Raw genomic sequence first — 21,099 nt, forward strand, 5'->3', positions numbered from 1 at the left:
AAAAGCGACCTTGGTCCCTCCAGGCATATAATTCTGGGAGAGATTGGACACCCCTACAGGGTATAGAGACAGAGCTAAAAGACAGCTACACCCCCAGATGATCTGAACTACCTGGAATGTGGACTACAAAGCCACAGGAAGGACAGACAGCTGGGATCAACTTACACAACCAGAACATTTGTGTGCGGACCTTATTCTAGGTCCCAAAACTGCTGTTCTGAATTACAGCAGTAAAGTCCAAACAGATATCTACTCTGGCTGACTCAGCCTGGAGCCAAAGGTGCAGAGGAAAATCACCAGGAGTGAAACCGGATCACCTACCTCTTCCACGGAAATACTCCCTGATCCCCACAGGCAAGAGCACCTGACCTATAATCAGTCATTGGTTAACCAATCTCAACCAGCGAAGGTCACTACAAAATGCCTTCCAACATCAGAGCCATCAAAATGACAAGAGGACAGCAAAAGAACACTAACAAAAACCAAAACAATTTGACATCTCGGGATCCCACAATCCCAATGAAAACAACCTAGAGAACCTAACAGCAATGGATAAGTAAGAAAATGACCTCAAGTCCTTAGTAAAGAAGATGATAATGGAAGAAACAAATAAAATCTGTAAACAAATGCAGGAGGAGGCAAGCAAGAGGGCTGAAGAGGTAAAAGAGTCATATAAAGAGGCACTTGAAGAATTTCAGAGAAATATAAATAACCAGATGATGGAAATCATTAAAACAGTATAAGACATGAAGATAAAAAATGGAAGCTATGATGCAGGAACACACAGAAGAAAAACGTGATCAAGAGGCATCAGAGAAAAAAGCAAACATCTCAGAGGTGGCCTTATCTAACAGATTGCAAGAAATGGAAGAACAAATATCTGGACTTGAAGATACAATCGCAGAACTGGAAACAACCATTCAGGGAAATGCTAAATCTGAAAAGTTCCTAACACAGACCATTCAAGAACTAAAAGACAACATGAAAAGACAAAACTTGAGAATAATAGGGATAAAGGAAAGAGTAGATAGCCGACTCCACAGCCCAGAACACATCTTTAATCAAATAATGGAGGAAAATTTTCCCAATTTGAAGAAAGAGATGCATACGAGCATACAAGAGGCCTACAGAACACCAAATAGAATAGACATGAAAAGAAAATCTTCCTGCCACATAATAATAACACTTTACAGAAGCTATTAGAAAGAGAACTCCACCCCAACTGGTAAAACTACAACCAAAACTACATAGGAAATAGGTATCTATACCATTGCAAAATCACAACCTCACAAAATCTCAACTGTTACAAATACCAAAAATGAAGGGACTTACCAATCACTGGTCATTAATATCTCTCAACATCAATGGTCTCAATTCTGCAATAAAAAGACACAGACTAACGGAGTGGATGCATAAACATGACCCAATATTCTTCTGTAATCAAGAAACACACGTCAACCACAAATACAGACATTGTCTCAGAGTAAAAGGTTGGGGAAAAATATTCCAAGCAAATGGTCACAAGAAGCAAGCTGGGGTATCCATTCTAATATCTAATAAAATAGACTTTCAACCAAAATTAATCAAATGAGATGAGGATGGACACTTCGTACTCGTCAAAGATAAAGTCAACCAAGAAGACATCACAATTTTGAACATCTATGCTCCGAATACAAGGGCTTCCACATTTGTAAAAGAGTTATTAACAAAGCTTGCTCCACTCATCAATACCCACACATTAATAGTGGGAGACTTCAACACCCCTTTCTCATTCAAGGATAGGTCTTTGATTCAAAAACTAAGGCGGGAAATAACCAATGTCATGAATCAAATGGATCTAAAAGATATCTACAGAACTTTCCACCCAAATGCAAAGGATTATAACTTTTTCTCAGCACCTCATGGAACGTTCTCTAAAATTGATCACATACTTGGTCATGAAGCAAACCTCAACTGATACAAGAAGATTGAAATAATACCTTGTATCTTCTCAGATCACCATGGTCTAAGGCTGGACTTCAACAACAACAGAAATAACAAAAAGCATTCTAACACGTGGAAACTAAACAACTTTCTACTTAATGACACATGGGTCACGGAAGAAATAAGGAAAGAAATAAAAGACTTCCTGAAATTCAATGAAAATGATGGAACAACATACCCAAATTTGTGGGACACATTGAAAGCAGTGCTAAGAGGAAAATTCATAGCACTAAGTGCCTTCAAAAAGAAAAAGGAATCATCCCACATAAACAACCTAACAAAACATCAGGAAGCTCTAGAAAACAAAGAAGCAGACACGCAAGAGGAGTAGATGCCTAGAAATAATCAAACTCAGGGCTGAAATCAATAAATTAGAAACAAAGAGAATAATCCAAAGAATCAACAAAACCAAGAGCTGGTTCTTTGAGAAAATTAACAAGATAGACAAACTGTTAGCCAATTTAATTAAAAGACAGAGAAACACTATCCAAATTAACAAAATCAGAAATGAAAAGGGAGACATAACAACAGACACTGAAGAAATACAAAGAATCATAAGAACCTACTTTAAAGTCATTTATGCCACAAAATTCGAAAATGTAAGGAAAATGGAAAAATTTCTCGACTGATTCCATTTGCCAAAATTGAAACAAGACAAGATAAACAAATTAAATAGCCCTATTTCACCTATAGAAATATAAGCAACCATTGGTAGTCTCCCAACCAAAAAGAGCCCAGGGCCAGATGGTTCAGCACAGAATTCTACCAGTCCTTCAAAGAGGAGCTAATACCGATACTCTACAAGCTTTTTCGAAAGATAGAAATGGACGGAAAACTACCAAATTCCTTCTATGAGGCCACAGTCACATTGATACCTAAACCTCACAAAGATCCAACAAAAAAAGAGAATTTCAGACCAATTTCTCTTATGAACATTGATGCAAAAATACTCAACAAAATACTCGCAAAGCGAATACAACAGCATATCAAAGACACCATTCACCTTGACCAGGTAGGATTCATTCCAGGCATGTAGGGATAGTTTAACATACGGAAATCCATCAATGTAATCCATCATATAAACAAACTGAAAGAGAAAAACCACATGATCATCTCTTTAGATGCAGAAAAAGCATTCGACAAAATCCAACACCCATTTATGTTTAAAGTTCTGGAGAGATCGGGAATACAAGGCACTTATCTAAACATAATAAAGGCTATATACAGCAAACCAACAGCCAACATTATTAAATGGAAAGATACTCAAGGAAATCCCTTCAAAATCGGGAACCAGACAAGGCTGCCCTCTGTCCCCATATCTCTTCAATATAGTTCTTAAAGTTCTAGCCAGAGCAATAAGACAGCAAAAGGAGATCAAGGGGATCCAAATGGGAAAGGAAGAAATCAAATTATCCCTATTTGCAGATGATATGATAGTGTATATAAGTGACCCGCAAAATTCCATCAGAGAACTCCTACAGCTGATAAACACCTTCAGCAAGTTGGCAGGATACAAAATAAACTCAAAAAAGTCAGTAGCTTTCCTGTATACAAATGACAAACAGGCAGAGGAAGAAATTAGAAAAACTACTCCCTTCACAATAGCCACAAACAATATAAAATATCTAGGAGTAACTTTAACCAAGAGAGTGAAGGACTTATTCAAAAAAAACTTCAAGCCTCTGAAGAAAGAGATTGAAGATGACATCAGAAGATGGAGGGATTTACCTTGTTCGTGGATCGGGAGAATCAACATAGTAAAAATGGCCATCTTACCAAAAGCAATTTACAGATTCAATGCAATCCCTATCAAAATACCCACAAAATATTTTGAAGATATTGAAAGATCAATTCTCAAATTCATATGGAGAAATAAAAAACCCAGAATAGCAAAAACAATCCTATACAATAAAAGATCCTCCGGAGGAATCTCCACACCTGATCTCAAGCTGTACTACAGAGCAACATTAATAAAAACAGCATGGTACTGGCAAAGCAATAGGCTGGTGGACCAATGGAATCGAAATGAAGACCCAGAGATGAATCCACACACATTTGCTCACTTGATTGTTGACAAAGAAGCCAAATCTATTCAATGAAAAAATGATAGCATCTTCAACAAATGGTGCTGGTCTAACTGGATGTCTACATGTAGAAAAATGCAATTAAACCCTTATTTGTCACCATGCACAAAACTCAAGTCCAAGTGGATTAAAGTCCTCAACTTAAAACCAGCGACATTAATTCAGTTAGAAGGAAAAGTGTGGAAGAGCCTGGGACACATAGGCACAGGAAACAACTTCCTGAACAGTACACCAACAGCCCAGGCCTTAATGTCAACAATTAATAAATGGGACCTCATGAAGCTGAGAAGCTTCTGTAAGGCAGGAGACACTGTCAGTAGAGCTAAGTGACAGCCTACAGACTGGGAAAAGATCTTCACCAACCCTTCATCTGACAAAGGTTTAATATCCAAAATATGTAAAGAACTCAAGAAATTAAACACCACAAAACCAAACAACCCAATTGCAAAATAGGGCTTGGAACTTAACAGAGAATTCTCAGCAGAGGAATACAAATGGCTGAGAAACACTTAAAGAAATGCTTGTCCTCATTAGACATCAGAGAAATGCAAATCAAAACGACACTGAGATTCCATCTTACAACTATCAGAATGGCTAAGATCAAAAACTCAAATGACACCACGTGTTGGCGAGGATGTGGAGTGAGAGGAACACTCCTTCATTGCTGGTGGGAATGCAAACTAGTACAACCATTTTGGAAAGCTATCTGGCGCTTTCTCAAGAAAATGAGAATAGGGCTTCCTCAAGACCCAGCTATCCCACTCCTTGGAATATACCCAGAAAATGCGCTGCCACACAACAGGGACATAAGCTCAACCATGTTCATAGCTGCTTTATACATAATCGCCAGAACATGGAAACAGCCTAAGTGTCCCTCAGTAGAAGAATGGACTAAGAAACTGTGGTACATTTACACGATGAAATACTACTCAGCAATAAAAAACAAGGAATTCCCAAAATTTGTGGACAAATGGATTGCTCTAGAAATTATCATAGTGAGTGAGTTCACCCAGAAGCAAAAAGAGACAAATGGTATATACTCACTTATATCAAAACACTAGTCAAGGGATACGTACCATGAAAAACTTTACTTACCAAGAATGTGGGTCAGAGGAGAGGACATCCTATTGGGACTTTAGGCGAGAGTAACATGGAAGAATAAGGAAATAGTAGGACCCACAGGGTCCTGGAAACCTACAAGAAGAACTTTATGACAGGCAGATCTGGATCCTGGGGTCCTCCTCAAACTAAGGCACCAGCCAAGGAGAATATAGGCATTAAACTTCGAACCCCTACCAAGACCTTGCTGATGATCATGATATTCTCCACCGTTGAGTGGAGAGTGAGATCTGACTCTCACACGAACTCTGGTTCCCCTTTTCTGACCACGTCCCCTGGATGGGGAGGACTGGCAGCACTCAGAAGAAAGATAGCAATTTTCCAAGAAGAGACTCAATATTCTAAGAGCATATACAGGGGGAGAAGGTCTCCCTCAATCATAGACATAGGGGAGGAGGGAAGGGGAAGTGGGAGGGAGGGAAGAATGGGAGGAAACAGGGGAAGGGCTAACAATCGCGATGTAATATGAATAAAATAATAAAATGGAAAAAAAAAAGAATGCACTCAGGAGGCAGAAGCAGGTAAATCACTGTGAATTCCAGTCCAGCCTGGTCTACAAAGTGAGTTGAGTCCAGGACACCCAAGGCTACACAGAGAAACCCTGTCTCAAAAAAAAAAAAAAGTTCAAAATTCTTAGTCATCAGGTTGAGGCAAATCAAAAGTACTTTGAGATTTCATATTACATCTGTCAGACTGGCTATAAGAAAATGACAGTTCATGCTGGTGCAAATGTGAAGTAAGAAGAATAGTCATCTATTGCTGGTGAGAGTCCAAACTCAAACAGCCACTATGGAAATCAGTGAGGCAGTGCCTCAAGAAGATGAGAATCAATCTCCCTCAACATCCTGCTATACTACTTTTGGGCATCTACTTGAAGGATGTTTCTTCTAACTACAGAGACCCTTGTTCATCCATGGTCGTGATGCTGTATTCATAACAGTCAGAAATTGGAAAAACCTAGATGTCCACTACAAATGAATGGAAAAAGAAAATATGGTGCATCTACACAATTAAATATTATTGGTCTGTTCAAAAATAATTAACTAGTGAAATCACCAGTTAAATGAAGGAAACTAGAAAAAAATCATTTGTTGTGGTAACCAAGAACAACAAAACATACACACATACACACACACACACACACACACACACACACACACACACACACACACAATCACACACACACGCACATATGCGTGTGCACACACACAAAGACACTTAGTACGACTTCGTTCCTATGTGGATTTTATCTCTTAAGTCAAAGAGAAGCAACTTACCATATGTAGAACCCCAGAAGTTAGGTATAGAGTACATATTTGACTGGTAGGAGGAACAAATCTCCCTAGGAAGGAAAACTAGAGTAGATAGTAGTAAATGGATGAAGGGTACTGGAAGAAAAGGATTAAACCTGGAGTGGGAAGGAAAAGGAAAATAAAGGAGAGAATAAACCCAGGAACAGCTACAGTTATGGGTTAATTGAGGGGCCACGTGCAAACCTAATATAGTAGGAGCTTCCTAAATCATAAAATAACAATGTTTACAGAGCCAAAACTGAACATCTCTCATCACTGTACTGGAAGGTACTGTACACCAAACAGTAACATGAACACCAACTCAGCCACAAACCCTTCAATCTATAATGGTACTCTGCTACCAGGATATTCTAGAGCAATGGTGGCACAAAGCTTGCGGGACTATCCAACCAATATCTGATTTTATTTAAGGCTACTTCATGGGTTGGAACCAATATTTGATGTTACTTTGGTGACCAAGATCCTTAGACTAAATAGTTCAGGAACCTAGAGGAGAACCACACACTGTCCTGCAAAACGAATGTAGCAGTAAAATGGCTTCTAACGGCATCCTGCCTTGCTCAGCCATCATCAGAGCATCTTCCTCTGCTGCAGGTGGGAACAAATACAAAGACCCACAGTCAGAAAATATGCAAAAAAATAAGAGCCCTCAGAACAGCCTATCCTAAATGGGATGTCTCCATCAAATCTCCATCTCACATCATATATCAGAGAACTCTGGAGAAGTGGAGACCAAAGGGGTGGAAGAGCCATAGGAGATAGAATACACAAAGGATACAGACCTTCTCCATTCCTAACTTAGAAGCTAGCTCCAACTGATAGCCATTTGCAAATAAAAATTAGTTTTCTGCAAGGTAGTCTCACTGGGAAACTATCCTTAAGGGTAGTTTACATGTCCAGCAGTAGATGGACAACAGAAAATGAAGTCAATAGCATCTTGGGTGTTCTTTGTCTCATAATGTCACATCAGAGCTTTTTTATTTACTTTTATTTACTTATTTATTTTTTACTATTGTTATTAGTACAGTTCTTTGTATATATTATGGCTTCCCATTTACTGTTTTTATGGCATTCTTGAGCATACAAATGAATGGGTCCCTGCATTGATATCTGTTTCTTGTGGCTTTTCTTGGGATCGTTTTCTTTCTGTTTATTTATTGTGTCTTGTTGCAGTGTATTTTTCTTTGTGTTATCATACTGTATTATATGTTATTGTATTATTATCCCTTAGATATCTTCTCTAATGAGAAGCCCAAAGGAGGTGACTCTGGAGTAGAGGGGATGTTGGGAGGAACTGTAAGGAATAGATGAAAGGGAAACAATAATGTGAATTTGTTTGAAGAAAACTGTTTTCATTAAAAGAAAAATTATGCAAATACAAACAATATGTCTCATTCTCTGTGTCTCTGTCTCTGTCTGTCTGTCTGTCTGTCTGTCTGTCTGTCTGTCTGTCTCTCTCTCTCTCTCTCTCTCTCTCTCTCTCTCTCTCTCTCTCTCTCTCTCTCTCTCTCTCTCTCTCTCTCTCTCTCTCTCTCTCTCTCTTTCTCCCCCCCTCTCTCTCTTTCTCTCTCCCTCCTCTCCCCTTTTCTTTCCTTTACTGCACAGTAATTTTGAGTTATATTTCAATAGGTTCTCTGTCAGCAGCCATTATAAGACAGTCTCCAGTTCTCAGGGAGAATGCACTAAGAATGTGTTAACTCTTTACATACTATATGAAGAAATTCTTTTAAGAACATATCACTAGTAACAAAAATATCTACAATATAATTTACAAGCTTATAGTTTCTCCTTATTGTCAGATCCATTATTTTTTTTCCTCAGCATCTTATCTAATATAGATTTAAAAATATACTTGGTGAATTTTTAAAAAGGCATGCAGCAAAATAACAAGTACTATTATTATTTTTATATGGTTAGAACTAATTGTAATTCAGCTAGATACCTTTCTCAAGATTAGTTCTACTCCTGAAGCTACAGTTTTCTCAGCAAATGCTTTCATATTCTTAAGAATAATTTATCCACCTTGTTAAGCAAGGGCTTAACAAAGGCTTTTATGATCCATTAATTTTATCTAGATTCAAAAACTTTAAAGGAAGGCTTGATGTTACTTATTTTATATAAAACTTTCTGTGCCATAAATTTGGTATCCTGTATAAACACTTTTCATTTCCATAAAGATTTGAATGCTGAAATTACAAAGGTGTGTTGATATGCTTGTGACTTATTAGAATCTATTGATCAAGAACTAATCCCAAAACACCACATAAGTACATGTGGAATGGAATTTGTGTTGTTACTGATAATATTACAGCCAAATACTGCTTTTAAATTTATTCGTATTAGTCAAATAACATGCAGAAGACACTGTGATCTCTGAGAAGAGGCCTTGCCTCTGTATTTCCCTTTCCTAAATCTGTGCTTCTTTTCATTTTATGATTTTCAATTTCATCCACATGGGTTCTTTCCAAACATGTGGAAACTTCACCATTGGTTCTCAAGTCCATATGTTAAAAATGCACAGTTCTCCACCTTGTTTTCAGTATTTTATGACAAGACATTTTGATGAAATACATGACATCTTTGTACAGAGTCATTTTTCTGGTCCCCAAGCCTGGCCATGATTCTCAGTCATGGTTTCTAAAAGTGGAGCCAATTTTCCTGCATTTGTATTTTTTAGAGATTGAAGCTACTGACAAAATGGATATCCAAATGCATTTCTCACAATTAAAGATTAACAATTATTTTGGATGACCAAGTCACCTTTATTTATTTTACCTTTTATTTCAAATATTTTCCATTATCATCACTTTTCACACACACACACACACACACACACACACACACACACACACACACACATATAATCACTACCTACAGCAAGAAGAATCACAAAGCAATCAGGAATTATATAAATGTTACAATCATAGTGTTTTGGCCATATGGATTTGGCAACCTCAACTTAATGCCTTATTGTTACTCACAAGGTTATTTTTTAGTTCACCGGTATAGAATTTTGTACATAGAGGCAAAATAAGTTTAATTTTAGATACAGTGGTATATAATTCAAATTTAAGATTATTATTTACACATTATATATTTCTACTCTAACACGAGGTGCTGTACCCATATGACTCAATTATAATACAAGGTTTACTTCCAATACTTTAAAAGTGCTATTTACAGGCTGTTTAGGATAAATAAGTTACACAAGTTAAATGATAGTTGATATAATCATGGTCATATCAATTACTAGTCTATTTTATCACAAGAATATATATCTGAGGTATAACAGATAGATATTATTCTATAGAATATGAAGTAAAATAGTTAGATAAGGTCTTAAAAAACCTCAAAGACATACAGAATACAGCATTTTAAGATGTTTTTATTCCTGCTATATGTAGTTTACTTTATCCATGTGTAATAATATAAACGTATATGTTAAAAAAACATAATAAAATTTAAAAGATGTTTTTATTATTTTAAATATTCATTAACAATAAAACAGGTTAACACCTGGCAACACCCAGCCTACCTCAAAGAAGATGATGAGCATCAAAGAACCTCCTTATGGAGATGGCTTCAAATGTGGCAAACCATCCCCTGATCAAAATGCCCTCATTTCTGCCACAGACAGAATTCTGCCTAAAAATGAGCCAGCTTGGATGCAGGCAGAGTTGATGGCCAAACTGCCAAGACAGGGTATACATGGCCTTAATAGTTTCTGCTTCACAAATATGTCTGTCAGATATATTGGGCAAAGTCACTTTTAAATACAAGCAACTCTATTTATTCATTAATTGTCTGACCCTTCTTTTATTTCTAAATTTGGGTTCATTTAATCTAGGCAAGAATCAGAATTGCTGATTATTTGGTAGAGCAAAGCCTCAGTAGAAAGCTTCCATTAGTATATCTCCTTATGCAAAGATTTTTTTGGCATGCTAAAGTCTGAAGCAACTTAGTGTCCATCTATTTTCTGCCAACCTTGTTTAAGGGAGACACTGATTATTGTCACCCTTGTTGTCACAACCTCACCATAGTCCTTTGGTACTTTCAGTTAAAGTAATCGTTAAACTGTTGTTTAAAAAGTGCGTGCTTTCTGCTCAGTTCTTTTAAAATAATTTATTTATAGTTTTGAGTGACCGGTGTAGTTAGCTGTAGACAACTTTTATTGCCTACAAAGCTGAAAATTTAATTTGGCTATATTATCTGTAATGTTAACCAATGAGTGCCTGTTGGCTTTCTGTTAATATTGTCTCAAAAATATATTTTATTCTCATGATTTAATTGTCATCTCTGAAGTTTATTGCCTCCGTTTGCTAACCTCAGCCTAGTCCTGGAAGCTTCTAGCCTCTAACCTTGGCATAGAATGCGTTCATCCTCTGAGACTTACTGCTGAATAAGATCACCCTTTCTAGCTCTTTCTGACCTCTGGCTCATACTCCTCTCCGAACTGAGTGATTCAAACGGCCTCTCTTGGTTTCTGAGTTAACTGCTCTGCTTGGCCTCAAACTAACTCTAGCAGTCTGTTGCAAATTGCTTTGTTTATTCTATTCATTCTGTATTCTCTGTCTTCACTGGTGTGTCTAGCGTGTTCTCTCTAAAACTCACCTCTATACAGCTCTCCCTGTTAATACTGCCTCTGATTTCCAGGAACTGAACTTCCATGAACTCAACTCCACTACACTGCCTCTCAACTCAGTAACTCAACTGAACTGACTGAACAGTACCGGCTAGAACTCAGAGATCTTCATGCCTCTGTCTCCTGAGTGCTGGGATTAAAGGATAAAATCCATTAGCCTGGATGTAAGCCTTTCTTTACCTGCTTTATATCTGTTGGTCTCTTTCTTCTGGGATTAAAGGTGTGTATGTATTACAGCCTGATCACGCAGACCTAGAAGGTATGTGAATGTTTTCTCTTTCCAGAGTAGCCATGATCTTATTTAAAATTCCTCTACATTTGTCTGATTTTTGATAGCTATTTTAAAGTAGATATATGATCTAAGTATATGTCTATATGTGTTGGTCATATGTTTACATTCTAAGCTGCCTTGACCTATTTAAAACAGATGATTACCAAACCACATATCTTGTTCAGAATTACTTTTTTTGGGGGGCATTCTGTTGAACAACATAGAGTTTTAGGTTACTACAGGATTTATAGGTTTGTGAAAGGAAAAACACTGGGAGTTAAGATGCTTAGCATCATCAATCAAAAGATAATGAGAGAAAACAAAAATGTCATATAGATATATGTAAAAATAATAAAGTAACAAGTAAACAAATATACAATAAATGTATAACTAGTAACTGAAATATAAAATATTTCAGTACAATTGTTTTCTTACACCCTAACTTCAGTCACTAATGATTAGCTATAAAGGTAGCTTGTGGAAATATTAAAATACGATTAAAAATTTGTGTCCTATCCATGACTTACTTACTAAAAGGAAATAAAAAGCAAGTGTTATATGGAATATATATATATATATATGTATATATATATACATATAATGTTGGACTAGAAGAAAAGAGTTATAACTCTCTAAAAAGAGTAAACCTCAGTTTATTCAGGTACACAGAAAGTATCTTATTACCTCCTTTAAAAATTCTAACAAAAATCTTTTATTATTTGGACATTTTTACATCAATTATTCTTTTTTTAGTATTTTTTTATTAATTTATTCTTGTTACATCTCAATGGTTATCTCATCCCTTGTATCCTCCCATTCTTCCCTCCCTCCCATTTTCCCATTATTCCTCTCCCCTATGACTGTATATGCTCCCCCTGTATATGCTCATAGGGTATCAAGTCTCTTCTTGGTAACCTGCTGTCCTTCCTCTGAGTGCCACCAGGTCTCCCCCTCTAGGGGACATGGTCAAGTGTGAGGCATCAGAGTACGTGAGAAAGTCATATCCCACTCTCCACTCAACTGTGGAGAATGCTCTGACCATTGGCTAGTCTGGGTAAGGGTTTAAAGTTTACCGCCTGTATTATCCTTGGCTAGTGCCTTACTATGAGTGGGACCCCTGGGCCCAAATCTGCCTATCATAATGTTCTACTTGTAGGTTTCTAGGACCCTCTGGATCCTTCTACTTTGCTATTCTCCCATGTTTCTCTCATCTAGAGTCCCATTAGGATGTCCTCCCCTCTGTCCCAGTTTCCTGGTAAGTGAAGGCTTTCGTGGGACAGGCCCCTTGTGCTAGTGTGCAGATATAAGTGAGTATATACAATTTGAGTCCTTCTGCTTCTGGGCTAACTCACTCATTATGATCATTTCTCGCTCAATCCATTTATCCACAAATTTCGGGAATATCTTGTTTTTAATAGCTGAGTAGTATTCCATAGTGTATATGTACCACAGTTTCTTTATCCATCCTTCTACTGATGGACACTTAGGCTGTTTCCATGTTCCGGCTATTATGAATAAGGCTGCTATGAACATGGTTGAGCAAATTTTCTTGTTGTGCGCTGGAGCATCTTCTGGGTATATTCCAAGGAGTGGAATAGCTGGGTCTTGAGGAAGCCCTATTCCCAGTTTTCTGAGGTAGCACCAGATAGATTTCCAAAGTGGTTGTACTAGTTTGCATTCCCACCAGCAATGAGGGAGTGTTCCTCTCTCCCCACATCCTTGCCAGCATGTGGTGTCAGTTGAGTTATTGATCTTAGCCATTCTGATGGGTGTAAGATGGAATCTCAGAGTTGTTTTGATTTGCATTTCCCTGATGACTAAGGAGACTGAACATTTCTTTAAGTGTTTGTCAGCCATTTGATATTCCTCTGTTGAGAATTCTGTTTAGTTCCATGCCCCATTTCTCCATTGGGTTATTTGGTTTGGTGGTGTTTAATTTCTTGAGTTCTTTATATATTTTGGATATTAGACCTTTGTCAGATGTAGGGGTGGTGAAGATCTTTTCCCAGTCTGTAGGCAGTTGCTTGTTCTCTTTTTTTTTAACTTTATTAATTTATTCAAATTACATGTCGATTGTTAGCCCTTCCCCTATTTTCTCCCATTCTTCCCTCCCTCCCACTTCCCTGCTTCTCCCCTCCTCTATGTCTGTGATTGAAGGAGACCTCCTCCCCCTATATATGCTCTAAGAATATCGAGTCTCTTCTTGGTAACTTGCTATCCTTCCTTTGAGTGCCGGCAGGTCTCCCGATCCAGGGGTCGTGGTCAGAAAAGGGGCACCAGAGTTCTTGTGAGAGTCAGATCTCACTCTCCACTCAACGGTGGAGAGTGTCATGTTCGTCGGCTGGGTCCTGGTAGGGTTTCGAAGCTTACTGCCTGTATTCTCCTTGACTGGTGCCTTAGTTTGAGGAGGACCCCAGGACCCAGACCTGCCTGTTATAAAGTTCTTATTGTAGGTTTCCAGGACCCTGTGGGTCCTATTATTTCCCCATTCTTCCATGCTACTCTTGCCTAGAGTCTCAATAGGATGTCCTCTCCTCTGTCCCACTTTTTTGGTAAGTAAAGTTTTTCATGGTAAGTATCCCTTGGACTAGTCTTTTGATATAAGTGAGTATATACCATTTGTCTCTTTTTGCTTCTGGGTGAACTCACTCACTATGATAATTTCTAGAGCAATCCATTTGTCCACAAATTTTAGGAATTCCTTGTTTTTAACAGCTGAGTAGTATTTCATTGTGTAAATGTACCACAGTTTCTTAGTCCATTCTTCTACTGAGGGACATATAGGCTGTTTCCATGTTCTGGGTATTATGTATAAAGCAGCTATGAACATGGTTGAGCATATGTCCCTGTTGTGTGGCAGGGCATTTTCTGGGTATATTCCAAGGAGAGGGATAGCTGGGTCTTGAGAAAGCCCTATTCCCAGTTTTCTGAGATAGCACCAGATAGATTTCCAAAGTGGCTGTACTAGTTTGCATTCCCAGCAGCAATGAAGGAGTGTTCCTCTCTCCCCACATCCTCGCCAGCATGTGGTGTCATTTGTGTTTTTGAACTTAGCCATTCTGATGGTGTTTTGATTTACATTTCTCTGAAGACTAACGAGGACGAGCATTTCTTTAAGTGTTTCTCAGCCATTTGATATTCCTCTGCTGAAAATTCTCTGTTAAGTTCCAAGCCCCATTTTGCAATTGGGTTGTTTGGTTTTGTGGTGTTTAATTTCTTGAGTTCTTTATATATTTTGGATATTAAACCTTTGTCAGATGAAGGGTTGGTGAAGATCTTTTCCCAGTCTGTAGGTTGTCGCTTTGTTCTGCTGACAGTGTCTCCTGCCTTACAGAAGCTTCTCAGCCTCATGAGGTCCCATTTATTAATTGTTAACATTAAGGCCAGGGTTGTTGGTGTACTGTTCAGGAAGTTGTTTTCTGTGTCTAAGTGTCCAAGGCTCTTCCCCACTTTCTCCTCTAACTGCATTAATGTCTTTGGTTTTAAGTTGAGGTCTTTAATCCACTTGGACTTGAGTTTTGTGCAGGGTGACAAATATGGGTCCAGTTGCATTTTTTTACACATAGACATTCAGTTAGACCAGCACCATTTGTTGAAGATGCTATCCTTTTTCCATTGAATGGATTTGGCTTCTTTGTCAAAAATCAAGTGACCATATGTGTGTGGATTCATATCTGGGTCCTCGATTCGATTCCACTGATCCACCAGCCTGTTGCTGTGCCAGTACCATGCTGTTTTAGTTACTATTGCTTTATAGTACAGTTTGAGGTCAGGTATGGAGATTCCTCCGGAGCACCTTTTATTGTACAAGATTGTTTTAGCTATTCCGGGTTTTTTGTTTATCCATATGAAGTTCAGAATTGAACTTTCAATGTCTTTAAAAAATTGTGTAGGTATTTTGATAGGGATTACATTGAATCTGTAGATTGCTTTTGGTAGGATGGCCATTTTTACTATATTAATTCTCCCGATCCATGAGCAAGGAAGATCATTCCATCTTCTCAGGTCATCTTCAATCTCTTTCTTCAGAGTTTTGAAATTTTTTTCAAACAAGTCCTTCACTTGCTTAGTTAGAGTGACTCCTAGATATTTTATATTGCTTTGGCTAATGTGAAGTGTGTGGCTTTCCTAATTTCTTCCTCTGCAAGCTTGTCATTTGTGTATAGGAAAGCTACAGACATTTTTGAGTTAATTTTGTATCCAGCTAATTTGCTGAAGGTGTTTATCAGCTGTAGGAGTTCTCTGGTAGAATTTTGAGGGTCACTTATGTACACTAGCATATCATCTGCAAATAGGGATAATTTGACTTCCTCCTTTCCCATTTGGATACCCTTGATCTCCTTTTGTTGTCTTATTGCTCCTAGCTAGAACTTCGAGTACTATATTGAAGAGATAAGGAGAGAGTGGGCAGCCTTGCCTTGTTCCCGATTTTAGAGGAATTTCCTTGAGTATCTCACCATTTACTTTTATTTTGGCTATTGGCTTGTGGTATATAGCCTTTATTATGTTGAGGAAAGTGCCTTGTATCCCCGATCTCTCTAAAACTTTAAACATGAATGGGTGTTGAATTTTATCAAATGCTTTCTCTGCATCTAAAGAGATGATCATATGGTTTTTTCTCTTCAGTTTGTTTATATGGTGGATTACATTGATGGATTTCCGTATATTAAACCATCCCTGCATGCCTAGAATGAAGCCTACTTGGTCATGATGAATGATATCTTGATGTGTTCTTGTATTCGTTTTGCAAGTATTTTATTTAGTATTTTTGCATCGATGTTCATAACCATAATTGGTCTGTAATTTTCTTTCTTTGTTGAGTCTTTGTGAGGTTTAGGTATCAATGTGACTATGGCCTCATAGAATGAATTTGGTAATGTTCCATCCATTTTTATCTTTTGAAGTAGCTTGAAGAGTATCGGTATTAGCTCGCCTTTGAAGGTCTATTAGAATTCTGCACTGAAACCATCTGGCCCTGAGCTTTTTTTGGTTGGGAGACTTCTATTTCTGTAGAGGAAATGGGACTATTTAGCTTGTTTATCTGTTCTTCACTCAACTTTGGCAAGTGAAATTGATCAAAAAAATCATCCATTTCCCTTAGATTTTCAAATTTTGTGGCATATATGCCTTCAAAGTAGGATCTTATGATTCTTTGTATTTCTTCAGTGTCTGTTGTTATGTCTCCCTTTTCATTTCTGATTTTGTTGATTTCAATACTGTCTCTCTGCATTTTAGTTAGTTTGGCTAATGGCCTGTCTATCTAGTTGATTTTCTCAAAGAACCAGCTGTTGGTTTTGTTGATTCTTTGGACTGTTTTCTTAGTTTCTAATTTGTTAATTTCACCCCTGAGTTTGATTATTTCCAGACATCTACGCCTTTTGGGTATTTCTGCCTCTTTTTTTTCTAGGGCTTCCAGTTGTGTCGTTAAGATGCTTATGTGTGATGTTTCCAACTTCTTTTTAAAGGCACTTATTGCTATGATTTTTCCTCTTAGCACTGCTTTCAATGTATCCCACAAATTTGGGTATGTTGTTCCTTCGTTTTCATTGAATTTCAGAAACTACTTGATTTCTTTCTTTAGTTCTTCCCTGACTCAGGTGTCATGTAGCAGAGAGTTGTTTAGTTTCCACGTATGTGTAGGCTTTTTGTTATTTCTGTTGTTGTTGAATTGCAGCCTAAGACCATGGTGATCTGATAGGATACAAGGTATTATTTCAATCCTCTTGTATCTGTTGAGGTTTGCTTTGTGACCTACGATGTGATCAATTTTGGAGAAGGTCCCATGGGGTGCAGAGAATAAGGTATATTCTTTCTTGTTTGGGTGAAAGGTTCTATAGTTATCTGTTAGATCCATTTGACTCATGGCATTGGTTAATGATGTTATTTCTTGGCTTAGTTTCTGTTTCAATGACTTATCCTTCATTGAGAGTGGGGTGTTGAAGTCTCCCACTATTATTGTGTGGGGATCGATGTGTGGTTTAAGCTTTTTAGCAGATCTTTTACAAATGTGGGTGCCCTTGTATTGGGAGCATAGATGTTCAGAATTGTGATGTCATCTTGGTTGACTTTACCTGTGATGAGTATGAAGTGTCCTTCCTCATCCCTTTTGAATAATTTTGGTTGAAATTGGTCTATTTTGTTAGATACTAAAATGGCTACGCCTGCTTGCTTCTTGTGACCATTTGCTTGGAATATATTTTTCCAACCTTTTACCCTGAGGTAATGCCTATCGTTTTGGGTGAGATATGTTTCTTGAATGCAGAAGAATGTTGGATCTTGTTTATGCACACATTAAGTTTGTCTTTGTCTTTTTATTGGAGAATTGAGACCATTGATGCTGATAGTTATTAATGACCAGTGACTGTTAAGAGTCTTAATTTTGATATTGGTTCCAGTCGAGCATATGTGTAGTTGTGTTTTTGCCATGGTATAGTTATCTATTTCCTGAGTAGTTTTGGTTGTAGCTTGACCCTTTGGGATGAAGTTTTCCTTCTAGTACCTTCTGTAAAGCTGGATTTGTGGATGGGTACTGTTCGAATTTGTTTTTGTCATGGAATTTTTGTTTTCTCCATCAATGGTTATTGATAGTTTTGCTGGGTAAAGTAGTCTGGCCTGGCATCTGTGGTCTCTTAGGGTTTGCAGGATCTCTGTCCAGGCCCTTCTGGCTTTTACGGTCTCTGCTGAGAAGTTGGGTGTAATTCTGATAGGTTTGCCATTAAATGTTATTTGGCCTTTTTTCATTGCAGCTTTTAATATTTTTTCTTTGTTCTGTATGTTTTGTGTTTTTATTATTATGTAACAGGCCGTTTTTCTTTTCTGGTCAATTCTATTTGGTGTTCTGTAGGCCTCTTGTATGTTTATAGGCATCTCTTTCTTTAGATTAGGGAAATTTTCTCCTATGATTTTGTTGAGAATAGTTTCTGGGCCTTGGAGTCTGATATCTTCTCTTTCTTCAATGCCTATTATCCTCAGATTTCTTCTTTTCATGGTGTTCTTAATTTCTTGGATGTTTTGTGTCAGGAGTTTTACAAATTTCACATTTTCCTTAATGGTTGCTTCAAGATCTGTGATTGTATCTTCTAGACCTGAGATTTGTTCTTCCATCTCTTGGATTCTGTTAGAAAAGCTCACCTCTGTGTTGCTCGCCTTCTTCTCTGAGGTCTCACATTCTTGTTTTTCTTCTGTCTGTGTGTTTATCATTGAATCCATTTTCATCTTTAGATCTTGAACTGATTTTTTTTATTTCTTTCATCTGATTGTATATTTCTGAGTTTCTTTCATTGCCTCTTTATAGATCTTCAGAGCTTGGACCATTTTATTTATTTCTTTCATCTGGTTGTTTGCATTTTTCTGAAATTTTTCCAGTTCCACTCTATGTGCTTCTTTTATGTCTTTCACCTGTTTGGTTGCATCTTCCTGAATTTGATTATGAATTTTATTTGTTTCCTCCATTATCATCCTCATTACTGAGGATTTGAGGTCATTTTCTTGTATTTCCATTGTATTTGAGTTCTTTGGGTTGTTTTCTTTGGGATAGCTGGAAACTGGAGACACCACGTTGTTTTGGGTTTTTTTTTTTGTGTGTGTATGCTTTTACACTGTCCTTTCGACATCTTGCTGTCTTCGTTTTTGTTGGGTAGCTTGAAGAGTTGGATGGAGGGAGTCTGATGATAGATTCACTTGTTTTCTCACTATTTCCATAGGCTGGAAGCTCTGATGCTTCACTGATGTGGATGGCAGGAGGTTCGCCCTGTCGTTTTGGACTCTCACAGCCAGTGATCCTCAGCTCCCCTGTGCTGTGGGTCCTGCAATCGTTCTGGGTCTCTGAATGAGCATTGGGTCAGGCCAAGGTATCCACAGCCTTCTGGGTCTCCTGCCAAGTCCAGCCAGGGACACTGGGCCTGAACCACGCGCCGAGCTCAGCTAGATTCTCAGGGCCTGAACCGTCTGCCAAGCTCAGCTAGGAATTCTGGGCCCAAATTGCACACAGGGTCCAGCCAGACTTTTTGGGCTGGGACTGCACACCAAGCTCAGCTAGGAGCTTTTGGCCCAAAGTGCATGCTGTGGTCAGTTATTGACACAGGGCCTGAACCGTCCGCCAAGCTCAGCCAGGAATTCTGGATTCAAACTGCACACTGTGTCCAACCAACTGTGGCAAAAGCTCAGCTAGAGTCACTGGGCCCAATCTGTCTGCCAAACACAGTTAGGGACTCTGGCCCCTAACTGCACGCCAAGCTCCACCCGAGTTTCCGGGGCAAAATTGTGCACCGAGCTCAGCCAGCGACTCTGGACTCACACTGCGCGCTGAGTTCAGCCCGGGATTCCGGGCCTAAACTGCATGGATAGTCCAGCCTGAGTCTTAGGGCCGCCGAGCCTGTGCGCACAGCTCAGCTAGAGTCCCTTGGCCCAATCTGCCCAGCAAGTCCAGCTAGGGCCTCTGGGATGAATCTGCGTGCTGACCTCAGCCTGCGTCAGTGCCCCAGAACTGCCCGCTGAGCTGAGCTAGTGTCTCGGGAAGAACGGCTCGCTGAGCTGAGCTAGCGCTTCTAGTGGAACCGAGCGCCCCACCCAGCCCGCGTCACAGCAGGAGAACTGTGGCCATGCTGAGCCAGCACCCCCGGCGGAACGGAGAGCTCAGTCCAGCCTGTGTCACACATCAGTTATTCTTGAGAAAAGGCCCTCTTTCCTAGAAAGCTTTATGAATTCTTCTCCTTGGGGACCACAAAGTCCTAGTCCACCTTCCTCAAACAGATATCCCCTAGATAATTCTGCATTTCCACCTGTGGCAGCTTGCACGGTGGCCCCTTTAGATTTATCAGCAATAGTTTTTGGGTGAGCCACCCACTCAGGAGCTCTAACAGTTTTTAATTACCAAAGCTGTTATTTCCACAAAGCTCACATGTTTTAGGAGCCTATATCTCTCTTACCATACCTCAATTTCAGGGATATCTTCCCCTTGCTTCTTCTTGCTTGCTGAAAAGAATAAATTTCTCCCTCCCCTTTACAGTACACTTGGGATAATCTCTTTAAGAAATTCAGACTGTTTTGAGAATCACTGAGAAATGTTCATTCTCAGAAGCTTCTGCTTTAACGCTGACCCAAATCCCTAAGCAAAAAATAACCTCAATCAAAAGGATGGAGGGAGTCAGTTCAGAGTAGCAAATCCAATTTCACATTATAATAAATTAGCGCACTGTAAGTATATCTGGGATGTCTAATTATATTGGGAGAAATCCCTAATCAAGTTGATTCTGAAACACAAATAGGTGCTTATCAAAAGTGGTCATACTTGTATCTTGATATAAATTCTCTTGAGGAGGGTATATGGTTTTTTGACATTTCTCGAAGGCACACCATACACACACACACGCACACACACACACACACACACACACACACACACACACTCACATGCACACACACACAAGAATATCTACAAGCTTCCATTTACCATCAGTGGTAGCGTATGGGCATGAAGTGTAGCATTATGGGACAAGCATGAGCATATGTCTATAATGCAGCTATAGGCTTGGTGTTCCCAATTATTTGCAAGATGAATAGGCCATTTTGAAATAGTCAAAAACAGTTTTGAATGTGTCATAAATTGAATATCTACTGTTTACTTCCCTTCAATTCTAGATGAGATGTGATTCATATTTTTATTAATCATTGCTATTATTAATGATT

The sequence above is a fragment of the Acomys russatus genome, chromosome 1 (genome assembly GCF_903995435.1).
Source record: "Acomys russatus chromosome 1, mAcoRus1.1, whole genome shotgun sequence".
Classification (NCBI taxonomy): domain Eukaryota; kingdom Metazoa; phylum Chordata; class Mammalia; order Rodentia; family Muridae; genus Acomys; species Acomys russatus.